The sequence below is a fragment of the Aethalodelphis obliquidens genome, unplaced genomic scaffold, assembly GCF_003676395.1.
Source record: "Aethalodelphis obliquidens isolate GAN/ISIS:26980383/991018 unplaced genomic scaffold, ASM367639v1 scaffold11, whole genome shotgun sequence".
NCBI lineage: Eukaryota > Metazoa > Chordata > Mammalia > Artiodactyla > Delphinidae > Aethalodelphis > Aethalodelphis obliquidens.
Genome location: NW_020837955.1, coordinates 8,279,711 through 8,302,481, shown reverse-complemented (window position 1 = coordinate 8,302,481; position 22,771 = coordinate 8,279,711). Strand labels below are relative to the sequence as shown.

The following is a 22,771-nucleotide window of genomic DNA, read 5'->3' as shown; positions in this document are numbered from 1 at the left end:
CTTTGAAGAGAAATAATGAGCTGAGAGGTTCACGACATGCTATTAAAAAGTTTGTGACTGGATTCGGAAAATCAGATGGGTCTCCAAGGAAAGGGACAATTTCTGAGCCATTGCACTTAGAATATTTTTTGAGCTCCAGAGCAGATATTTATGAGAAGAGAGAGTTGTTTTTGTCTCCGATCCAGGTTTGGACTCTGATGTACAGCAGGGAAGCCGCTTCGCACTGCAGACCTGAAGTTCTGGAATATCCATGATGTCACCTTTTTCTACTGATCTGCTACCACTGCACAGAGGCGCGCTATTAGCTCTGTGATGTTTTAGCTTAATTCTCCCACATGTGGGTTGCAATTGCAGCCAAAACAAAGTCGGCAGGGGATTTTACAGCCCCTGAATTGCTCAAGGTGCCGCTGGCTCGGTGAGATCAGGTCAGGACGCACGCATTATGAGCGAAAAGACAAAGAGAAAGAAGAGGCCCCAGGACAGTGGGATTTCCGGTTGCCTGGTGTGTGATTTCCGAATCAAGCCTGTGGTCTTCCAGTCAATGATTTGATGTTCTGTGTTTTCACCTTTGAGATTTTCAGTGCTTCTCTGGCAGATGTGATGGGAGAAAGCACCCTGTTCTGAGCGGTGAACTGTGGATGGAATCCCTCTTACTGAATTAGAAAGGAAACATTTTAGGATACGAGCTCATGAAAGAGAAGAGTTTTGAAATGGAAAAAAAAAAAAAAGTGCACACACACACACACACACACACACACACACACACACACACAGAGTAACACATAACTAGGCCAGCACAGGATGCATTTGTGGTTAAGCCATCTTTCCCACTGCAGATGACACTTTAACGCTTTGATTCCCAGAGTCCTCCTGCACACACCCAGCAGGAAAAGATGCCTCGGCAGCTGCCACCCTAAAGCCAGGCTGCGCCAGAGACGGAAGGAGGAAGGTCTGGCTGCACGTGATCACCAAAGCCTTCAACTTGAGATCAGTCTGTGACTCCTTCTCTTCTCCCCACCGGCAATGTCGTGACATAAATGCGTAACCCTCGCTCCCGGAAGATCTTCCGAATAGAACGAACGATGGGACAGAGCAATCACACCAGGAAAGACTACTTGTGATCATTAGGGGAAGAAAAGGGGGGAGTGGGGTGGGTAAACTGTTAGGCTAATCAAAAGCAAATAACTGTTGTTTTTTCTTCAGCTGTCTTCGCAAAAGTCACAAGGATGATGGTACATTTTCAAGCCTGCTCCAGCCAAACTCTGAAATATGCAAGTATTGGTTTCGTATGTGCAAAGCTGCTTTTTTTTTTTTCTTTTCTTTTTTCTTTCACTGTGGGAAAATGAACTTATTTTCAGTCACCCCTGACATCTGACCACTCGACTGATCACGAGGACACTGTGGTAAACCACAGCTCAACTTGAAATGATCTCTTTCAGGCGCGGTTCCTGTATTTTGGACGGCACCAGCCCTGGCTGCCCAGCTTCAGTTTGCCTCTATGGGGGTTCCATTTTCGCTTTCCTCCATCGACTCAAAGCAAGTGGTCTTATTCTAAAGTCTTTCAACTGGGCTCATCCTCAAAATAAGCTGAGTACAAAAAACGACACCAGTTTTCCCAGCCAAAGCCCTAAAAGTGGCCTATTTATACATTGTGTTCTTCTTTTTCAAAAGGGCAGGGGGCGGTGAAAACTTTAAACATCCTGGAAAAGAAACCAAAAAAAAAAAAAAAAAAAGCCAATTCTCCTGATTAATATCAGGATGATCCAGCAGGGTTTATACATATTCCTTCTGTTTGAATCATCTTGTTTTTTGTAGCTGTTTTACACCTCCAGGATCCTGCCATCTGCCCACTCTAAAGAAACGCAGCAAAGCATTCCAAAAACAATGGCTGGAAGGAAATCATTTTGAACAAACCCAAGAGATGGGCTTGTCTGAGCCCTTCTGCTTATTGCTACGCTCCCTGGAGGAGTGTGGGCTGGACCCGAGGCTCATGCTGCGTGGGTCTCGTCTCCTAATAGCCCCCCTCCATCCCCCCCCCACCCCGAGCCCTGTCATGCCATCGGGCTGACAAGAGATCTGGCTGCCCTCCTGGCTGAGGAAGGAGGGGGAGGAGGGGTGGGCGGCCCCCTGGGCAGCTCTGTCCTACTCGGATCTGGTGTGTGTCACTGGAATGACAACTTGAAGAAGGCTGGAAGCCTGTGGACCCTACAGCGGGCCCGGTCCCCCTCACTCTCTTGCTACCCGAGACAAGAGTTAACAGGCCCAAAGAACACGGAGAGGCCATCGGGACGGACGAAAGCAGTCTTTCGTTTTGCTCACAAAAGCCTGGGAAATCTAAAGCTTAGCAAAGGCTTTATCAGTCCTGGGGCTGAGCCAACGAGCAAGCTGAAGTTCAGTTGGCCAGGCCAACGCAGCTGCTGGCTATCCACGCTTCCCACGGGGACTTTTCCTCAGCCCGTGATTTAGACAGTGAAGGGATGGGTAAGGTGCATGTAGCTGCCGAGGGTGACCGGAGAAACGAAGTGCCTTGCAGTTCCCGAGCAGTTTAGGTGGAGCAGAGAGTGCAGAAAAGGTTTTCTTTCCAGCCGCAAGATGAGGTGTCAGTTAAAGGGCTGCTGGCCTTGCGGAGAGGTTATTACTTTAAAGGGATATTGGCAAATGCTTCTGGCTGAACATTTAGGCTTGGTTACTTGCCTTTCCCCCACAGTTCATAGAGGGATAAAGATATTACATGAATTGGATTTTTCTTGTGAATTAAAACATCGATGTCCTGACAAGTTAGTGCTGAGCAGGCAGAAAGGAGGGAGAGGACGAATGCTTTGCCTTCCGCGCAATGCAAAAAAATGTTCCCAAAACAGCATCATCCCACTCATTGTTCAAGGTCACCAGACTGTGCATGCTCAAAATGGGACTCAAGACTCCCAAATCCCAGTGTCTGATTAATTGTCCTTTGACTAAAACAATGAAAATAAAATGGGTTAGCAAAAGGCATTGCTCCAGGCCCCAAAGTTCAGAAAGCAAGCACACCCTCAAGGAAAGTAGGATTTTCTTTAATTGGGCTGACGTTGAATGCCTCCGTAATAATGCTGTAAATGTGAAAGTGTCATTGGCACGGTAGGTATATTGGTGATTTTTTATCATGCCAGTTAAAAGGTAGTGAGTATCACTGTGCTGGGTTCCTGGCACTGGGCAAGGCATTTCCCCCACATTATGTGATTAACCCTCACAAGTAGCTGGGGGGTCTCATGGCCACTATTTTACTGATGGTGCTAAAACTGATTATAGTCCTTTGCTTGATGTGTAAGTGGCAGAACTGGGATTCAAGTCTAGGTTTCTAACTTCCATATTTCAGAACCACTTAACTGCCTTTTTAAAATAGCATCTTATTTTGTGTATTCGTATCTGGGTCAACGACTGTAAAGTGTAAGTTCCTAGATGAGAAAAACTATGAGCTGAAGCAGAGCTTTCTTTGAATTACCTACTTGCCATATTTCGCCTAAATATGAAGGTAGTGGGGTTGGTCGTGAAATACTAGCATCCATCGCTTTTAATTAAATAGTGCACATGTTCGTAAATAAACTCTCTGTGAGGAAGACAATATATACCCCGATATTTCAAATGCATTGAGATGTCCAGACATAAAATAGTTTGGGTCTTATAAGAGGAAAATATTGGTTTGAAAAGTTGGAAGGTTAAAGATGTTAGTACACAGGTGCTAAGTGCACATTGACAAAGCAGGAAGAGGGAAATTAATTTAGTTAGCATCTAAGTTGGAGGATGTGGATGCCAACCTCTCTTAAAGTAGAGGAAAAAGACATAATATCATCTTTTCTCTACATTTTTCTCTTTCTTTTTGAAAAAAGGAAAGATATGGGGATAGGAAAAACAAGTTAAAAGTGCTAGTAACACACAGAAGTAGAGAACAAATGTATGGACACCAAGGGGGGGGAGGGGTGTGATGAATTGGGAGATTGGGATTGACATATATACACTAATATGTATAAAACAGGTAACTAATTAGAACCCGCTGTATAAAAAAATTTAAAAAATAGAATTCAAATATTCCAAAAAAAAAGTGCTAGTAATAATAAAGATGAAAAATGGATTGCACCTGCCCCCAGGGATCTCACGGTCCAGAAGTGGAAGCAGACACATTAACAAAACAGTATGAGAGATGAAAAATAGGAACAGGTACAAGGCACAGAAATAGGGTAGAGGGGACGCAATTACCTAGAGAGAGAAGGAAAAGGTGAGGAAAAGCTTCACAAAGGAGGAAAACTTGGGCTGGAATTTAAAGACTTTGACTAAGTGCATAATGGAGGGAAAAAGAAAACTCTGTACAAAGGCACAGAGCATGAAATGAGCTGACATTTTGGGGCCCAGAAGGAATCTGATATTGCTGGAGGAGAGAGCAGACAGGCTAAGTGTGGAGAGATGAACTGGCGAAGTAGTTAGCAGGCTGGGTCTAGAATGTGGTGTGGTGAGCCACTGATGGGTTTTCAAAAGCGGATTTGAGTTTCCAAAAAGTTACTCTTGCGGTGCTGTCAAGAATGAATGGTTGGTCATCTGATCAACAAAATGAAAAGCCAGTTGTTTCGAAAAAGTAATTAAATAGACAAACTCCTGCATGATTGGTTTCTTTTTAAGAGGCAGAACTAAACAGTACTAGATATGAACAGGGACATTGAAGCAGAAAAAAGTAAATATTTAAAAATCATAAGGGAATCACGTGAACAACTTCAGAGCAATATATTTGAAACCTTAGATACACCATACAATTTTTAGACAGCATAAATTATGGAAATAAACTTGAGAAGAAATTGACACTGAATAAACCCATAACCAGTAAGGGGAAAAAATTAACTCCACAGTCAAAAGTACACCACAAAGACTACTAGCTCCAGAGGAGTACGTGGACAATTTCTTCCCAAAACTTCAAGGAAGAAATAATAACCCCTCACAAATAACCATTCTAGGGAATAGAAAATGAGAGAAAACTTGCCAACGTGTTTTATAAAGTCATTATAATCCTGATGTCAAAGCCAGAGAAGGACTAAATAAGAATCAATCTCACATATGGACAAAGAAGCAGAAATACTGAATAAATGTAAGCAAGAAATCCGAAATAAGTGTGTATATATAAATGTCATATAAAGTATATTTTACATGGCATGCAAGAATTGTTTAACATTAGAAAATCAATCATATAATTTATCACATTGACATATTACAATTCATAATGGGAAACATTCAGGGAAATTCGACACCTGTTCATAATTTTTAAAAAAATCTTTGCCAACTGGTATGAATCATAGCTCCATGACTTATTCGTTAATAAATTTTAATTCAGGTAAGAAAATCTAAGCTTTGTACAAAAAAGGAAATGAGTGGATGAGAAGAGGAAAGAGAATGGAGGCAAAGAGAACAATTATGAGGTCATCATGACAAATCCAGGTATGAGACACAGCCTTCAGAGGCTGGAGGAAAGTCCTGATGGTAGAGGCAGAGGGGAGAGCAGATTTCAGCCATAGTTAGGAGGAAGACCGATAGAAGCTGCTGACTGACTGGGCGTGGGAGGAGGGTCGTAATGAGGAGACAGGCGTTCATTATGACTCCTGGCTTTCTGCACTAGGTGGCCGTGTGGATGGTAATTCAATTACTCAAAATTGAAAATGCAGTTTGAAGATTTGTCTGAAATTAGCAAGTCCTCTTGCATGAGGGTAAAATAACTAAGAGAACTACTCAGCAGCCTGAAAAAGAGCTTTTGCCATCACTGGATTTCAATTAATAGCAGGACAGAGAGAGAGAGAAAAGCATTACCTGCTTTTGAAGCCCACGTTAGAGCTGGGCCTGGCAAAGTCGCCACTTGATAAACACTTACTGAATCAGGCCAAAGCTACCAGCAGTTTACAGACTGTATGAATGAGTAAGAAGCTGAGGCTGTGGGGTACCCAGCATCACAGCAGGCAAGAAAAAAGTCTACCTTGGAAGTATATAGTTAATCTAGGGTTAAGAAGTACCTAATAATGGTAATATTAGTGATACAAATATTTTTAACATTGAAAACAGAGCAAAGAAGGAAAGATATTTTCATTTTTCTTAAATCCTGCTCTATCACATATTCCGTTATGTTTTTATAAATAATTATTACATTTTTGAATTAAAAATTAAGCTTTGTTCACAACAGATTTAATTTGTATAGAAAATCACAGAATGTAATACTTTGGTCCTCAAGGATTCCCACGTGCCTGAAGCACTGTGTCCACATGCTGGCAGCTACAAGAATTGCCTTTTTCTTCCCTCTTCATTTCTTCAATTTTCCCTCCCAACTTGTTAATATCTATGTATGTCCCACTCAGTATGCTGTGATTTGAATCATATCAAAATCTATAGAAATACACCAAACGAAATCACCACTTTCCTATGTATATGCAAAGTGTCAGGAAAATCATTGGTTAAACATCCCACTGTTCATTCTTTTCCCAGGCTGGATGCAGTGGACCCAGTGGACAAGACTATAGAGCATGGAGGGCCACCTTGAAAGCAGTCACAACCTACAGAAGGAAGCATCAGGCAGCTGCCAACGAGTTTTGTTAAGAGCAAGATCAGGGCTTCCCTACGAGAATGACGATGACTTCATTGGGCTTTAAGGAAATTCATTCAGGTGTGGAGTTGGGTGGAAAGTGCCAGAAAAGTATGAGTGACCCATCTAGAGTTTGGTAATTATTTCATAACTGCCTGGTGCTTAAACCTTTGGGACACCAGATCACAGATTGTATTACCTAAGGACCAAACCCAGATCAGAGGGAGAATGTACTAGAACCCTTTGCCAGGAGCAATCTCCTGCTGAAACCATCCAAGTGGCAGGATCCACAGCAGGACAAAGGAACTTTTGAAAGGGACTTGAAAAAGAGTTCAGTTACTCTGTGGTTAACCCATCAAAGGCGTCTTCCTGTAACCCAGAGGACAGCAGGCCTCGACATGTGCCGGCCATTTGGAAAACAGAGTCATATGGAGTAGATCAAACATTTCAGGAGAGCCCCTTGCCTTGAAAACACGGACCCTTATGAAAATCATTAAGCAATTGGTTGTTATTTATTTGCTTACACTGTGCTTCAGCAAAGCAAGCAGGAAGATGAGGATAAGAACCACTGAGCCAGTTTCAGAGGCCCTAGTTCAGGAAAGAAGGATTCCCTTACACCCCTGATTTTAAAGAGCCTTTTACGAAGACATCCTACCACACGGCTGGCCTAGGGAGGCTGTCTTGGCTCCCTTCGACTGTGTATTAGGTTAACAACCACCTCAAGCTTCTTAGAAACCTAGAAATCCCCAGGCTGTTAGAGGAATTCCACAGGGCTAAGAAAACGCTTGCAATCTCAGCACTGGAAGCAGAAAACTATTTCCAAACATCGTCCTTTCTCACTCTGTGGCACTCTGTGTAACCCACTCCCAGCCTCAGAAAACCTGGGCGGCTCCACAGCACACCCGCAAATCTGTCCTTCTTAATGAGCCAAGCACTCTTCGTTCATGGCTTGGATCCGTGGACCCGGGAACGAACGAGGAGCAAGTCCGTATTTTCACTTCGGGAGTTACCAGGTTATTGTGCATTGAGTTCCTTCTCAACTAAAGTAATTCCATTGTCTGATGCCTGGAACTTTGCTTGCTTTGAAGTTTAAGGAAGTAGCCCCTCAAGATTCATCCGTCTCCTAGCCTCAACTTCCCTTTCACTCAGACGCAAAGTGCTTGTGAGTGGAGAAGGGCTCAGCAGCATGTCATCATTCTTACACTTTGGGCTTTCAAGTGATCTGTGCTCTGGGGGATGCTGAATGCATCGCCTCAGAGGCTCTGGGAAGTGGGGGAGGAGGCTGGCTCTTGGAAGCTGAACTCAACTTCTCCCAGAACATTACAGAGGTTGAAAAAATCTGTCCTCCAAATATTCAACACATATGTTCTGAAATTCATTAAGTTCCAAAATTAAAAAACAAGTTTAAAAGATCCAGCATTGGTTCTTGTACAAAGCAGATACTCAAGGAATGCTTGTTGACTGAGGAATTTGTTAGCTGATAAATATGAGAAATACAGTCTGTTTTGTACCACATGGCAGCTGAGGTTGCTAGGAAGACATTTGTCCCTGGCTTGTCATTATACAAGTTTTAGAAAATGAATTGCCTAAACCCTACCTGTGTTTGAAGAACAACTTCCCTGACAAAGCCTCCTCAATACTCTCTGCTTTGTCATTTTTGGAGGGGACAACTATCACTTGGCTTTGAGTTGTTAATTAACTTTTTGGTATCTTCCCAACTTCATGGTCCCCAAAGGGAAAATTCTGTCTTATTTTTCGTTTACGTAAATTTTGGAGGTAACCCCCTCAGGATCCAACATGAGTTTCTGCACAAAGTACATACTCAACAACTGTTTGTTGACAGATCAATTTGTTCATTAATAGATATTAAAAATACAGTCTGGTCTGTACCATATGGCAGCTGAAGTTGCAGTACACAAAAAGCGTCATTCTCTGCTACTTTTTCATAGACCGTACTTAGAAGAAATATTTTTTAGAAGACCTTTTCTGTGGTCTCAAGTTACGTTTAGACACCAGTATTTAAGAGGGAATAATGTGTTTTATGCAGTAAAATAAGACATCAAGTATACAAATATTGCAACACTGCAGTGACGTTTTCTGTTGACAGAGATGTTGATTAATTTCTAGTAGGCCCATGACAGCCATTTCTGAGGAGCCTTAGTCATGAGAGATGCTCGGTAGATGAGCTAATCAGGTTTTTTTAGAGTACAAGATCTAGTCTTGATGCTTTTTGTATTAAGAAAGAAAGGAAGGGAGGGGGAAGGGAAAGAGAGAGAGAGCAAGTGAGGAAAAAGGAAGGAAGGAAGGAAGGAAGGAACTCTGTTAAAATATCCACATACATGATTTAACCACTTATTAGCTAATGACTCGTACACATAACAAGTATGTCAATATAAGAAAGATGAAAGGAAAAAGAAATTCCAACCCTAGAAATATAATTTGGGGATCTTTCCCCCACTTTGCCCAATGCCATCGTACTTCCAGGCCTAAGGAAAGCTCATTCTGGGAGTCTACCTAAACTCTAGAACTTCTAAGTATCACGCTTCTTATCAGTGCTTCAGATTGGGATAGTCTTCCAATAGAAGTCTGGGAAATGGGTCTTTACATTCACTTGCACGTCTTATCATTGGGACAATAGCCTCCCCACAGCAGGTACTGGCTCCTTTCGGTGGACTCTGAAGGCATCGTCTCATTTAATCACTCCATGGAGGCAGGAGCTGTCTCTTTTCTTTGAGGAGGGCTGATACACGAGCGGTGCCCAATACCTATTTGTTGAGAAAATACATTCTCCTATCAGCCCTATGAAGTAGCAGCAGGAGGCCAGTTTGCTGGATGGGGAAATTCAAAGGTGAAGGGAACAAGTCACTTGCCTGAGATCTTCGCAGAGCCTGATTTGTACCACTGTCTCTCTGACTAGCCTCTGTGCTGAGCCCTCCTGCGAGAAGGCAACCATCTACCTTGGTACCCACCCTCATCAATGTATCTGGAGGGCTACTTTCAAGGGGATCCTTTCCTTTTGCTGGTAAGTTAAAAAAAAATGAAAAACTCCTTTGATCCCTTGAAGATGATTAGCTATAAAGAAAGCTAAACCGTCGAGGCCTACATGATATTGTTTCCCTGGGAAATTTTTTTTTTTCTAAATTGGGAAATGGTTACCTAGGCCCCCATAAAGCCAGCTCAGAGCTCTACTTCTCCTTCCTCTATCAAGACTTCATTGACTTGGAAAGTGGCTTCTGCTCCAAGGAGTGTGCCAACAGCTTTCACAGGCTGCCAAAACCCTCCACCTCTTTCTTAAAGGAGCCAGGGCCTTTCTTTTCTAGAACTTTATGCCACAATTAAGCAAAACCCAGCCACTTTCAAACAATGTTATACCACAGTTTCCTTAAAATATATGAGAAACCTTCCTATATCTTCTTAAGGTATTAAAGTATAACATATGTGTTCAGTAGCAATCATCACCTACTCTACTGAAAGTTCAAACATTTCTAAAGAGGTGGACAAATATTGATCAAGAACTACCAAAAACTTACTATGCCTGATTTCTTAATTAATATAAATGTGCTATATTTATACATACAGCAGCCCACAGTGATAACAAGAGCTCAAAAGGGCACATAACTCCCAAAACCAAAACCTGTGTTTTAGTGAAATGCATTACAAATAGGATTCCACCTGTGCAATACTTTTACAATATAAATTTAAAAATAGAGAAATTAGCTATCTATTAACCCATATTGGTCATTTTTACTGAATCTACACATTGCCAAAAATTGTATCTCAATGAAAAAAACTTGAAGGAAGAAAAATAATAGAGAAATTGCTTTTTAATGTCAATGGAAGAAGACCTGAATCTGAGTGGATGGGTGGATGGGATGGATTTGTATAAACTGACTTGATCATATTCTTTTTTTAAAATTGAAGTATAGTTGATTTACAATGTTATCTTAGTTTCTGGTGTACAGCAAAGTGATTCAGATATATATATATATATATATATATATAGTCTTTTTCATTGTGGTTTATTACAGGATATTGAATATAGTTCCCTGTGCTATACAGTAAGAGCTTGTTTATCTATTTTGTATATAGTAGTGTGTATCTGCTAATCCCAAAGTCCTAATTTATCCCTCCCCCACTCCCTTTTCCTCCTTTTCCCCTTTCATAACCATAAGTTTGTTTTCTATGTCTGTGAGTCAGTTTCTGCTTTGTAAATAAGTTCATTTGTATCATATTTTAGGTTCCACATATAACTGATATCATATGATATTTGTCTTTCTCTTTCTGACTTACTTCACTTAGTATGATCATCTTTAGGTCCATCTTGACCATATTCTTTTTGTTTTTTTTTTTTGCAGTACGCGGGCCTCTCACTGTTGTGGCCTCTCCCGTTGCGAAGCACAGGCTCCGGACGCACAGGCTCAGCGGCCATGGCTCACGGGCCCAGCCGCTCCGCGGCATGTGGGATCTTCCCGGACCGGGGCACGAACCCGTGTCCCCTGCATCGGCAGGCGGACTCTCAACCACTGCGTCACCAGGGAAGCCCTTGACCATATTCTTAATCTTGCAATTGAGATGATAGTATTATTCAGGAGGCTGCCATTCATTCGTCGTATTGAGATACGGTATGCAAACCACACAGCACCACGTCTGGCACGTGGGCTCGGTGTTTTGTTCTAGCCAACCATGTCAGTTATTGATACCACCAAGGCTACTCCAAGAGGAGAAAACATGATAATAAAATTGGTCAAGCCAGTCTGCTTTTAATACTACCCCTGGTATGACCGTGCTTACTGTTAGTGGAATTCATTTTAGATCTGTTAAGAATGAATTTATTTCCATATGAAATACAATAAAACACCAGTTTTCAAATATATCTTCTCCATGCCCGACTTAATGAAATCTCACCCATCCAGCAAGGCTCGTTTTGAATGCCAGCTCCTCCATTGCATCTTTCCTGATCTCTCTTCCATGCAAATGTTTTCACTCTCTCGAACATCTTAAAAACTTTGGCTTTTACCCCTCTGAGGATCCTTTCCCTGCTCTGCATGTCATGTTACTGTCTCTTTGCCTGATCCCCAATTAGATTTTGAGTCCCTTGAAAGCTGGGATCAGTCTTATCTTTACATTTTCTACAGGCTGAGCACAGGGCATTGGACTTAGAAGCTCAATAAAAATGTGTTGAGCTGCAGTGAATTGTGACCCACCCTGGCTACCAGGCTCCTGGCCAGCTTCAGCGTGCAGAACACAATGGCTTCTTGTACTCGCTGCTGCGCACACCCACATACATACACTAAACACCTGGAAACATGGCCACTTAGTTGCTTGGCAAACACTCTCCCTCCCAGGGTGTCTTCCCTTTTGAAGAGACTGCTCTGACAGCTGGGCTGCTGCTGGTTAGAAGGGGCACTCCCTGGAATGGTCCAGCACTGCAGCAAATGGCCAAGCTCACTGTGCCAGGAACCAAGAAAAGAGAAGGGTCCAAGCAGGGGAGTCTCAATGCCAAGAATGTGCTCTCAGATTTATCACTAAGAGGGAAGCAGGGAGCATCGCAAGAGAGAAACCGATGTTGAATTTGCACCGAAGCCTCTTCCCTCTCCCGCCCCCTTTTCCTTCTCCATCCTCCCGTTTCCCTCTCCTGTACCCGGTCCTCCATTGTCGCTTGGTCTTGCTGAGCTTGGAATTCAGCCCTAATACCGAGGAAGAGGCCTCCGCTCCAGTGAAGTGAGGGCCTTCTCCCACTTCCTCTGTGGGATGCTCTCCCAAGATGCTGTGGCAGCGATGCTGCTGCTCTTTATTAAATACAAATTACACTGAGAAGCTTCCAAGAGTGGAAAGTTGATTTCCCCAAACCCTCCAGGCATTTCCCAGATCCTGAAAGGATTATTAGTCTTATTGATTGTCATTATTATATACAAAGCCTACATCATTTTTTTTAAGTTTCCTTAAAGGGACAACATAGAATAAGCATAAGCATGCAGCTTCCAGAATGCGTCCTTAGATTCTGACATAACCTGTCGGACTCTGGTCGGCCATCAGGGCAGAAGGGAACAGGCTTCTCCCTGAAGTTCAGGCAGGGGTGGCAGATTTACCAAGATAAATACAGGACACCCAGGTCAGTTTGGATTTCAGATAAACAATGAACAACGTTTTAGTATAAGTATGTCCCAAATATTGCATGGGACATACTTACAATAAAACAATATTTGTTGTTTATCTGAAGTTCAAATTGAACCGATTATCCTGTACTTTATCAAGCAACCTTAAGCCCAGGGAGAGTCAGGACAGTAAAGGGATTTTCACCAACAAAAGCTTCTTTTAAAGCCCTGGCTGAATGGCTTTGGACGACATTTCAATTCAGGCCCTGCATTTTCCCTGGAGTGTGAGCTCAATGTCATAGAAAAACAATTGGGAAAATGAACATTCAGTGAACATTCCGCCCCTTCCTTGCCCTCAGCAGCCTGTGGCAAACTGCTCCCCCTCAACCAGCTGGGGAGGAAAAGAGCTCTCTCTTCTAAGATGGCTTTCCCCTCCCCTTTTACAGATTGGCTTGTTTCTTAGATTTGCTGGAGAGCTGCTTTCGCTAATTGCTTGCAGACTGCGATCCAATCAGGCTTGCCAACTGTGGAGGCAGTGTGGAGGGGCTGAGAGGTAAAGAGGAAAGAGTTTGGAGTCAAGTGGACTTGGTTTGGAATTCTGGCTCTGCCACGCCCTGCCTGGGACACATTGGGCAAACTGCTTAACCTCTCTGGGCCCCAGTCTCCACATCCGTAAAATGAAGGAACTCACAGTGTTGACGTGAGGGTGACGTGAGATTGGAGCATGTACAGTGCCCATCACCGTGCCTGACACATAGTAGGTGCTCCTTTAATATTAACTGTTGTTATTATTGTATCTCTTTGGCATGTCACACATGACAGGTGACACCTAGAATTGAGTCTACTCAAGCCTGGGACTTGGAAGTCTGGGAATGCAGATTCTAGAAGGCCGTTAAACCCTGTACACCTGGAAAGGATAACTCATTTGAAGGATGGCGCTATCGCTCTCCTTCAGCACCCTGCCCCATTCAGTCTGGTAGACTGAACCCCTCTGAAGCCAATGATCACATCACCAAATGGATATGAATTAGGTCACCACAAAAAGGTATTGGGGGTCAGGAAGTCTAGTTGAAGAAGTGGGAATAAGAGAGAGAGAGGAAGAAGGAGAAGAGGGAGGGAGAGGGAGAAAAAGAGAGGGGGAGAGAGTGAGAAGGCGAGGCAGGGAGAGAGGGATCTCATAGACCTCTTAGGAGCAATCAATGGAATTATCTCCGTAACTATCAGAACAGTGCTGAGACGTAACCATAACCACAGTTTAACAAATGTTAGCTCTTATTATTTGAGATGTCTTAAAGAGTGGGTAGGACTTTCATAAATAGAAAAAGGGATTTGTAACTTAGAAGATAAATAAAGTTATTATCAGGCTGACCTTAACTGTGAGAGTGATAAATTTGGACTTGGTTTTATAGGCAAGGGAGCTGCAGAAGACTTTTGAGCAGGGGCTGAGACATTATTCCTAGTAGATGAATGCTGGTGAGAAAAGAGTACTCTCACCAAGATGTGTAAGATGGACTGGAGGGGAAAAGGGGTACAAGAGAAGGACTGGTGTAAGCAGGAGGTTGTTAGAAAAAAACAGATGAGAATAGGAGAATGAAGGGGCAGGGGAGGGGACACCAGGCAAAGGAGGGGATGGGGAGAGGGGAGAGAGAGAGAGGGAACTGCAGAGATCAAACATACAAGCTTGGCTACCAATTGGCTATCACTGGTCAGGAAGAAGAAAGAGCCAGTTTTCGGACTAAAAATGTATTGATTGTTGCCTTTAGCAGACCCTGTTTTTTGTCTATCCCACATTCCCCATCTCTCTTCCCCTCCTCCAATTTTGTTCAAATATTCACCCTTCTCTAAGTGGCCACTGCTTAAGAGAAGACGCACTTATCCGCAGCCCCAGGGGGTGGGTATTGATCTGTCCAAGACATCCACGTGGCTCCATTTTCTTCCCAGTGATTGGATTAGGCATGAGCATATGGCGAAATTCTTGGCAAAGAGAAACAAAGGAGTGGAAACAGCCCAAATGTTCATCAGTTAGGGAATGAATACACAAATGTGGTATGTCCGTACCGTGGAATACTATTATTCCGCAATAAAAAAGAACGAGATCCTGATTCATGGAGGCCCAACGTGGATGGGCCTCAAAATATTATGATAAGTGAAAGGAGCCAGATACAAAAAGCCACATATCGTGTGATTCCATTTGAGCAAAATGTTTAGAATCAGCAAATCGTAAAGGCAGAAAGTAGGTTAGTGCCTGTCAGGGGCTTTGGGGAGAGGGGGACAGAAGGTGATTGTTAATGGATACAGGCTTTCTTTGGGGGCAATGAAAGTGTTCTAAAATGGATTGTGGCGATGGCTGTACAGTTCTGTGGATGTACTAAAAAACACGGAATTGTACGAATTATATGCTACGCAAAGGATATCTCAATAAAGCTGTGATTAATTTTTTTAAACAACCAAAAAGGAAGACTGCTAGGGAGACTTCTGGAACAGATTTCATTGCTCTGAAACACACACACACACACACACACACACAAAGTAAACTTGGCTTCTCTTTCTGGAGGCCAATGTATGTGAATATGATCATTAGGGATGTTATAATAGTCTCCCTACCAGGAAAGGAGCCACAGAGCAGGTCAGTGCCAAAAGAAGCCCCTAGACTTCCCATTACTTAAGATAATAAATTTTCTTATATTTTAGACTAGTTGAGTTGGGATATTCCATCACTTGTAGCCACAGCATTTTAACTGATACAGTTCCATGAACAGGAAGGAGAAGGGCTGGTTTAACAGAGAGGCTGTGAATTTACATTAATTTGCAAGTGTAATCCAAGTGAAAGTTTCAAATGTAGTTCAAGATCTGGAAAAAGGGATAGATGGATGGATGGATGGAGGGATGAATGGATGGATTAGCTAGGAGTTCCATGCTCCGAGCTAAAGGCTAAATAAAGCCCCAGGGAGAGCACAGAAAGAGTGCAGAGAAGAGTCTGAGCTGTCTGGACAACCTCCACTGAGCAGGAGAAATGAGTGAAGGAGACAGAGAAAAAGTATATACAAAGGACATGGGAAAGTTGGAAAATGTTGCAAACACTATCATGCAAACTAAGAACAGGCTTCAGGAAGAAGGGGATTAAAGTCTGGGTCAACTTCTACAAAGAAACCAAGGAGGAAATAGCAGGGAGAATATGGTTAGCTAGATAACAAAGAGACCATTTTAAGAAAAAAAAAATTTTAAAACAACAACAACAACAAAATATAGTTTTAGTGGAGTGATGGCGACAAAAGCCAGGTTTTAGAAGATGTGGGTGGGGACGACAGTGAGTGGACAGAGGAAGTAGGTGGCAGCAGTGTAGGTACATCCTTACAGAAGTTGGGTGGTTGTGGAAAGCCGCTGAGATGTAGGGGCTGTGTGTTATTACAGCATGACCTAGTCCTATCCTTGCTACGGAGAGTGAAAAGGAAGAAAGCCAGGAAAATGGCAAAAGAAAATCATTAAGCTCAAGAAAGGATGGTTTTGGTTTTGGTTTTTCTTATTTTTAGGGCAAGTGAGACCCAAGCATATTAGTTAGGGAAACAGAAAGAGTCATTAGAAAGGAAGCACCTGCAGATGACAAAGCAACGTCCCAAAGAGGGCAGAGAACATGGCAATGCTCAGGCCCAGAGGTGGGTCTCTGCCCTTCTTCTTCCAAGAGAGAAGTGAAAATCCAGACCCAGGATGAATACCTGGCAGTTTGGGCTGGAGAAGGAAATCGAGGGAGTCCACTCACATCAGCCCATGCACTTGACTTCTAAGATGGGCAAGAGGAGGTTGGAGTTTAGAATCCTTAGAGTGGAGCAATTTCAAGGAATGACGAGTGTCTATGACTGAAATAACCATGCATGCAACGATCGCCTTTGTGTGTCAACCTCCTGGCAGCTAGCCATGTAGGATGACTGGCAAGGACGGCTACAGAGCGCATGGCATTCTTCTGGTTTAAATTCAATAGGCATTTCTTGGACAGAATCATCACTATTTAAGAAGTAAAACAGTCATTCCCAGAAAGGGTTAAAATTGTTTTTTCCCAGTTCTAGCCTAGCTCCCAACCCCCACTGTTTCCCCAAGTCCTTTAAGGAAATTAGTTATTCCATTGACAGGCCAGTGCTGGTCCCTCGCTGAACAGCACATGCTGTGCTCTCTCTGTGAGTGCACTCGTGGTGAACTTTGAGCCACACATCTGCTGCAGAGAAGGAACTCTTATTCCCAAATGGCTGACATTAGCTGAAGATTCTGGGTTCATCTCCACCGTAGCATATTTTTATTAGATAGACTGCTGGAGAATCAGAGGAATAATTTTAGTCACTATGTCTATACCTCATTAGGATGCACCCCCAACTATTGTTCTTTTCATCACCTTAATGTCATTCTCAGACTGTTTCTGCAAAGTGAATATTTGGATGAACACCGATGTCCATCTTCATTTACCCCCAAGCCATTGGCGTATCTGGGCTAAGGATGTATTTTCATAATGTCACCACTCCAAGCCTCTTTCTTTGATTTGAAGCAGTGGTCGGCAAACATTTTGTGTTAAGCAAATATTTTAGACTTTGTGAGACATATGATCTCTGTTGCAACAACTCAAGTCTGTCATTGTAACACAAAAGCAGCCAGAGGTAATACCTAAGTGAATGAGTGTGTTTGTGTTCCAATAAAACTTTATTTACAAAGACAGGCAATGGGTTGGATTTAGCCCATGGGCTATACTTTGCCAGTCCTAGATTATTAGCAAGAAGACTTCAGGTGAACTGATAGGTAAAAACCAGTATCTTTTCATGTGTTCATCTCCTAGAAGGAAAAAAAATTCCCTAAAACATTCTGTCGGACATTTTATTTCTTTTGCAGGCAGCAGTATGGCATTTCCCCCTTTCTAATATATGGCATCTTAAAGTTTTTAGATTCCCTTCCCACAAAAAGTTGAGAATAGCAGTAGAATTTAATTCAGGGAAGAGAGGGTTAAGTGGTTAAAAATTGGAGGGTGAAAGTATCACTTATCTGCAAACACAGCCTCCTCTTTAGAAACTGATTTACCCAGACACTGAGTTGATTATAAGAGATGCAGAGTAAAAACAAATTTGCTGACCTTCATTTCAGAGATCAAAGGTTAAATTCATACCCTGTAGGATGGTTCTGTTAAATCACTCCCAAGCTGCCTGGTGACATATTTTTAAAAAATTTTTCTCCTCAACTTTATCAAGTGTTCTTGTGTTCTGGAAACATGATTTGAAGTCCTAGCTGGAGCTGGGACCTTATGAATCTTAAATAGCTGAAATTCTTCTCCAACTGTATCCAGAGATATATAGTTAGTTGGGGTAGACATTACCTGCAGGGGTTAATACCTCTGAGTCTAGTTTTACTTACCAAAGATTGATATTCTATTTATCTAGTATTATTTGTTGAAGATTAAAATTAACATTTTACACTGGATAACCAAGGGTTATATGAACCATGCACAGATAAAAAGCTAAAATTGTCCACTTTGATGTCCTTGACTTTGGGCTGAATAAACATGTCTTAAATTATAATGTCTGTCAATGACTGAGTGTTCCCAACTTCTTTGCCACTAAGCAGTGCCTCAGAGCAGAATTCCAACAGTTCAAAAATTAGGAAAACTTTCTGCACAAATTAGTTGAACTCCAAAACACTTTTTTTAAATAAAGCAAACTTTCTGTCTCTTCAACTGTAAAGTCATACAAAACCTTTCAACAGCAATGGTTTACAAAATTCACTTTATGACAAAGTTTTGTCAGTCCATAGTAGGATGAAAAAAAATAGGACACCAGTGTATTTTGTATAGCTAAGTGCATTTAAAGGACCTTCCTTTAGTCTATTTTTGTGTTAAATACTGAAATTTAATTAATTTTAAATAATTAGTTACTCAGTAAAATAATGTTATTAACCCTTTGTTGGTCCTCAGTTGTTTTAAACTACAATTGCTGTGTTCTGAGTTGTGGCCCTCCAAAATTCATATGTTGAAGCCCTAACCCTCAATTTAGAGAGATTATTTGGGAGGTCTTTGGGAGATAACTAGAGCTAAATGAGGTCATGATGGGATCAGTGGCTGTAGAAAAAGAGGAAGAGTGAGAGATTTCCCTCTCTCTGCCATGTGAAGATACAGCAAGAAAGTGGCCATCTGCAAACCAGGAAGAAGGCCCTCACCAGGAACCACACTGGCCAGTACATTGATCTTGAACTTCGCAACCTCCAGAACTGTGAGAAATAAACGTCTGTCGTCTAAGCCACGCAGTCTATGATATTTTGTTATGGCAGCTCCAGCCGACCAATACAACAATTCTACAGTGTAATAGTAGAGAACTAAGAAGATAGAGGATGTTAGTAAAACTTTAATTTCTAATACTTGCTGGCTCCATAGACAGTAACAAATTTGGATTTTCTTTCCTACGAAGTTCAGAGAGTATGTCATTGCTGGCTGATCTCTAACAATCTGGATTGTAAAAGCTAAGCTGGATAACTTTTTGTCTTTGGGGAGCATGTGTGCACACTGAGAGAGAGGCCTCATCTCTGATGTAGGAGGAGGCAGGTATCAAGATACCTGATTTTTTGGGTGGAGAAACTGAGAATTGATTTTTCCAGCTATGAGAGACATGAAAATTAAACCCAAATGTCCTCACAGATGGGATTCCACTCACACATCACACACTTCCTACCATAGCATGAAGCACACCAGTGACAGTTTAGTCACTGTAGTTTCCAGTCAGATACCCATCAGGTAACTTGGGAGATGTTCTGTATCCTCTTCAAGGCATGGCTTCTTAGTCTACAAGTGGAAATAATAATATATCCAATCTCATAGGGTGGTTAGGAATTAAAGAGAACACATGTAACACACTAGTTTAGTTACTGGCATAAAATGAGTGCTCAATAAATGTTTTGTGCTATTATTTGGGTTATATGTTAAAAAGAGACAAAATGGCTGATTTTATTCATGGAATTACTTTCCCAAATTTTGAAGCTATAATAGAAAATAAAGTTATCTAGATCTTTATCAACTAAAGTCAGTCAAATGGTTGGAAACCTTCCACCTGAGACTTTGCTATTATGTGCGTGTATGTGTGTGTAATCACAAAGGATGATAAGAAATTGCTAAACTATTTTATTGAGAGGCAGAGAAATATCAGATGGGATCTTGACCTCAAATTCTCTCCTGCTGAAAAGCTACCAACAATAAGGGCGTGATAAGGAGAGCTGACAAAGGAAGACTTATTACCCCCTGAGGATTTGGCCCCAATCTCCCAACATGTGGGCTCAGACCTACGTACCTGTGAGGATTTATTTTGCCTGGGATGGGGAGGCCTAAGAGACCCCACCTCTCCTCAAATATCTCCCCAATACAAGACAGCCCAGTGTTAACAGTTTTGTTTTAGCCACACAGATCACCAAGTGAGAGAAGCAGTGTGGAATATAAGCAAAAGGGCCAGGACTCCCACGTAGAAGTCAAGCATTTTTTTTGTTTCCTTATCACACAAAAACTCCACCTAGTTCACCATGACTCTGCAAAACTCTTCCTTCTTGGAGTTGAGTGAGTAATGACTGGAAGCAAAGGAGGATCTTAATCTTCCTATAAAGTATATATTTTTCACTTTGGGAGTGGGGTTGAGGCAGCACCGACCTAGGTGAAAACTGTTGAAAGCAAACACTCTCTCCAGGAGCAAAAAAAAAAAGAGTGGACACAGTCATATACATAAAATTCGCATGTAACCTGGTGGGGAGTAAACAGATCTGGAGCCCAGCTGTGAAATTCAGGTAAGAACCCTGGCCTTATTGTTATTTTAAACAAAGATTCATTGAGCACTGAGTGTCAGGCACCATGTTAGACACTTTTATATCTTTACCTCTTGACTTTAGATCTCAAAACATTTCTTCTTTGTAAATACTATTGTCCCCATTTTACAGTTAGGGAACTGAAGCAAAGAAATGTTAAATGACCTGCCCAGTTCTAGGTTTTAATAGTAGCTCTGCCATGTACTACCTGCATGACCTTGGGTCAGACCAGTTGTTCTTACTTTTTTTTTTTTTTTTTTTGCAGTACGCGGGCCTCTCACTGCTGTGGCCTCTCCCGTTGCAGAGCACAGGCTCCGGACGCGCAGGCTCAGCGGCCACAGCTCACAGGTCTCACCGCTCCGCGGCATGTGGGATCCTCCCGGACTGGGGCACGAACCCGCGTCCCCTGCATCGGCAGGCGGACTCTCAACCACTGCGCCACCAGGGAAGCCCAGTTGTTCTTACCCTTATCCTTAGTTTTCTACTCTATAAAACTGGGTTAAAGTAGTATTTATTGCTGATTACTGTGCGTACTAAATTGTACGTACTAACCTCAATTGTTGTGTGACTTAAATGAGATCATGCAGTGAAATATTTTGCACAGATTCTGGAACATGTTAAATGTACAATAAAACATCATATTAAAGAAAGAAAGGAAAAAAACCCTCACCTGATCATTGGAATGAACCCCACCAACCTGTACGTCAGCTAGAGAAAGCTGTATGATACCAACCAAAGCCTCTGGATGTAAGGAGCAAAAATCCACTCAAAGTAGCCCAAGGAAGAAGGAGGGTTATTTAATGAATATTTTACCCAACAAATAGAATATCATACTCTGCCAAGACATGAGGGCAACTTATGGAAACTTATGGACTCTTAGGACAAGAAGTCCAGCCAGACCTCCTAGACTGGAGTTGGAATCTGGGTTCGAAAAATTGTCCCTCTGTTTCTCAAGACCTACACAGTCTTTCTCATATCTTCTCATACCTTCACTACCCTTTTTGTCTCTACTCCATTTTTCTCTCTTTCTCTACTCACCTTTTTTCTCTGCATGCTCATTTTGAACGTGGCCCAATGTAGCTGTCTTAGCTCCGATCTCCATGTTCTCCCTACTCAAGTATTTACACCAGCTGGAATCCTCCTCTCTGCGATTGAAAATATCTAAAGAAAGGGATCTCGTTGGCTTAGCCAGCTATGGCTCCCCTTGGGGTCACCTCATCTTAATCAGGGAAGCCATAGGATGATGAGAATGGGGGCTCTCAAGTGTCCAAACCCAGCCCCACTCATCTCAAGTCATGGTGGGGTGCCATTTTGGAAAATGGGTTTATTGTATGTCCTGGTCTCCAGGAGGAATGAGGGATGAATCGATTTTGGTCTCTTGCAAAATTAGTCCCACCATGGAAAAGAAAACTAAAAGTCATGCCTACTCAAAAGGTACATGTTCCTTTATTTTTTTAAAAAAAGGCAACATATAAATTCCTGGTTTCACATTGTGTCCAAGTCTTTAGGGAAACACGTCCAACAGTGGTTTGTTCTTGTTTCATACTTGTTTTATTTTATTTGGCAGCAAAATGAACATTGCGTTTCAAATAAAAGCCCAGTTCTATCCCTTATACATTTCATTAAGCATTAGATGCTGTTCCGGTCCTCTTTTTCCAATCATGCTCAAGCATGTTTTGTAGACTCCTTTTGTGGAAATATTTTGGTTGGAGGATTTGAGGAAGATAAAAGGCACTCATCAACTCATTCTTTATATTAATATATTAATAAAATTGCCTTTTCTCAATGCTATTTAGAAAAATAAACTGCTGGGAAACCTAAAACTGAACTATGCTTCTGGAGAGAACAGGAAGGAGACAGAATAGAGGAGATTGTGGAGATGGGAGTCTGAGCATAGGCTCTGTGCCTCCCATACAAGCTGTGTGTCCTTAGGCAAGTCACATAACCTTTCTGGGCCTCAGCCTCCCCTCATTAGTCATGTAGGGGTGAGTGCCTTGGGCCTGAACTCACAAGTTTGTTTGAGGACACAATGAGATAAGAATGATGTGTTCTCACAAAAGTACTTTTATGATTTGTGAATATGCTTCAAAAGATAGAAGACTCTAGGGCTTCCCTGGTGGCGCAGTGGTTGAGAGTCCGCCTGCCGATGCAGGGGACACGGGTTCATGCCCCGGTCCGGGAAGATCCCACATGCCGTGGAGCGGCTGGGCCCGTGAGCCATGGCCGCTGAGCCTGCGCGTCTGGAGCCTGTGCTCCGCAACGGGAGAGGCCACAACAGTGAGAGGCC

The 22,771-nt window shown here is 42.3% G+C and overlaps 2 long non-coding RNA genes across 3 annotated transcripts in view; one reads left to right on the top strand and one right to left on the bottom strand.

Annotated features, from left to right (window-relative positions):
• The window catches only part of LOC113623164 (uncharacterized), a 205,338-nt gene that overhangs the window by 49,168 nt on the left and 133,399 nt on the right, over positions 1 to 22,771 (bottom strand). The window lies entirely within an intron of this gene.
• LOC113623165 (uncharacterized) lies at positions 4,047 to 10,986 on the top strand. 2 transcript variants are annotated; one of them, XR_003433806.1, is made up of 4 exons: positions 4,047 to 5,454; positions 6,487 to 7,596; positions 9,501 to 9,605; positions 10,939 to 10,986. It is a non-coding gene; the product is annotated as an uncharacterized LOC113623165 (long non-coding RNA). The 2 variants fall into 2 exon arrangements; XR_003433805.1 differs by having other exon boundaries at positions 4,047 to 7,596.